This window comes from Oncorhynchus nerka, unplaced genomic scaffold (assembly GCF_034236695.1).
Source record: "Oncorhynchus nerka isolate Pitt River unplaced genomic scaffold, Oner_Uvic_2.0 unplaced_scaffold_1026, whole genome shotgun sequence".
NCBI classification, from domain to species: domain Eukaryota; kingdom Metazoa; phylum Chordata; class Actinopteri; order Salmoniformes; family Salmonidae; genus Oncorhynchus; species Oncorhynchus nerka.
Genome location: NW_027040275.1, coordinates 180,264 through 182,763, shown reverse-complemented (window position 1 = coordinate 182,763; position 2,500 = coordinate 180,264). Strand labels below are relative to the sequence as shown.

The following is a 2,500-nucleotide window of genomic DNA, read 5'->3' as shown; positions in this document are numbered from 1 at the left end:
GTCAGTCAGTCAGTCAGTTAGACAGTCAGTCAGTCAGTCAGTCAGTCAGTCAGTCAGACAGTCAGTCAGTCAGTCAGTTAGTCAGTCAGTCAGTCAGTCAGTCAGACAGTCAGTCAGTCAGTTAGTCAGTCAGTCAGTCAGTCAGTCAGACAGTCAGTCAGACAGTCAGTCAGTCAGTCAGACAGTCAGTCAGTCAGTCAGTTAGACAGTCAGTCAGTTAGTCAGTTAGACAGTCAGTCAGTTAGTCAGTCAGTTAGACAGTCAGTCAGACAGTCCGTCAGTCAGTCAGTCAGTTAGACAGTCAGTCAGACAGTCCGTCAGTCAGTCAGACAGTCAGTCAGTAAGTCAGTCAGTCAGTTAGACAGTCAGACAGTCAGTCAGTCAGTTAGACAGTCAGTCAGTTAGTCAGTCAGTCAGTCAGTCAGTCAGTCAGTCAGTCAGTCAGTCAGTCAGTTAGACAGTCAGTCAGTTAGTCAGTCAGTTAGACAGTCAGTCAGACAGTCCGTCAGTCAGTCAGTCAGTTAGACAGTCAGTCAGACAGTCCGTCAGTCAGTCAGACAGTCAGTCAGTAAGTCAGTCAGTCAGTTAGACAGTCAGTTAGACAGTCAGTCAGACAGTCAGTCAGTCAGTTAGACAGTCAGTCAGAAAGTCAGACAGTCAGTTAGACAGTCAGTTAGACAGTCAGTCAGTCAGTTAGACAGTCAGTCAGTCAGTTAGACTGTCAGTCAGTCAGTCAGACAGTCAGTTAGTCAGTTAGACAGTCAGTCAGTCAGTCAGTCAGTTAGACAGTCAGATAGTCAGTCAGTTAGACAGTCAGTCAGTCAGTCTGTCAGTTAGACAGACAGTCAGTCAGTCAGTTAGACAGTCAGTCAGTCAATCAGTCAGTTAGACAGTCAGTCAGTCAGTCAGTCAGTTAGACAGTCAGTCAGTTAGACAGTCAGTCAGTCAGTCAATCAGTCAGTTAGACAGTCAGTCGGTCAGTCAGTCAGTTAGACAGTCAGTCAGTCAGTCAGTTAGACAGTCAGTCAGTCAGTTAGTTAGTCAGTCAGTTAGAAAGTCAGTCAGTCAGTTAGAAAGTCAGTCAGTCAGTTATAAAGTCAGTAAGTCAGTCAGTTAGTGAGTCAGTTAGAAAGTCAGTCAGTCAGTTAGAAAGTCAGTCAGTCAGTCAGTTAGAAAGTCAGTCAGTCAGAAAGTCAGTCAGTTAGTTAGAAAGTAAGTCAGTCAGTTAGTTAGAAAGTCAGTCAGTTAGAAAGTCAGAAAGTCAGTCAGAAAGTCAGTCAGTCAGTCAGAAAGTTAGTCAGACTGACTGTTGTTATGCATTCATATTCAGTTAGCCAGCCAGTCAGTTAGTCAGTCAGTCAGCCAGCCAGCCAGTCAGTCAATTAGTTAGCCAGCCAGTCAGTCAGTCGGTCAGCCAGTCAGTCAATTAGTTAGCCAGCCAGCCAGTCAGTCAGCCAGCCAGTCAGTTAGTCAGCCAGTCAGTCAGTCAGCCAACCAGTCAGTCAATTAGTTAGCCAGCCAGCCAGTCAGTCAGCCAGCCAGTCAGTCAATTAGTTAGCCAGCCAGTCAGTCAGCCAACCAGTCAGTCAATTAGTTAGCCAGCCAGTCAGTCAGCCAGCCAGTCAGTCAGTCAGCCAGCCAGTCCGATAGTCAGACAGTTAGAAAGTCAGACAGTCCTGCTACTGCTGCCTAATATTACAGTAATATTATTCTGGGTACCTGCTGCCTGCTCCACAGACCTGGACTGGTCCTGTTACTATTATTCTAGTAGTTATTAATATTACAGTAATATTATTCTGGGTACCTGCTGCCTGCTCCACAGACCTGGACTGGTCCTGTTACTATTATTCTAGTTGTTATTAATATTACAGTAATATTATTCTGGGTACCTGCTGCCTGCTCCACAGACCTGGACTGGTCCTGTTACTATTATTCTAGTTGTTATTAATATTACAGTAATATTATTCTGGGTACCTGCTGCCTGCTCCACAGACCTGGACTGGTCCTGTTACTATTATTCTAGTTGTTATTAATATTACAGTAATATTATTCTGGGTACCTGCTGCCTGCTCCACAGACCTGGACTGGTCCTGTTACTATTATTCTAGTTGGTATTAATATTACAGTAATATTATTCTGGGTACCTGCTGCCTGCTCCACAGACCTGGACTGGTCCTGTTACTATTATTCTAGTTGTTATTAATATTACAGTAATATTATTCTGGGTACCTGCTGCCTGCTCCACAGACCTGGACTGGTCCTGTTACTATTATTCTAGTTGTTATTAATATTACAGTAATATTATTCTGGGTACCTGCTGCCTGCTCCACAGACCTGGACTGGTCCTGTTACTATTATTCTAGTTGTTATTAATATTACAGTAATATTATTCTGGGTACCTGCTGCCTGCTCCACAGACCTGGACTGGTCCTGTTACTATTATTCTAGTTGTTATTAATATTACAGTAATATTATTCTGGGTACCTGCTGCCTGCTCCAC

At 44.1% G+C, this 2,500-nt stretch overlaps 1 protein-coding gene across 1 annotated transcript in view; it reads right to left on the bottom strand.

Annotated features, from left to right (window-relative positions):
• LOC135570210 (caskin-1-like) overlaps window positions 1–2,500 on the bottom strand; it is a gene marked incomplete at its 3' end in the record, with an annotated part of 185,838 nt that overhangs the window by 15,681 nt on the left and 167,657 nt on the right.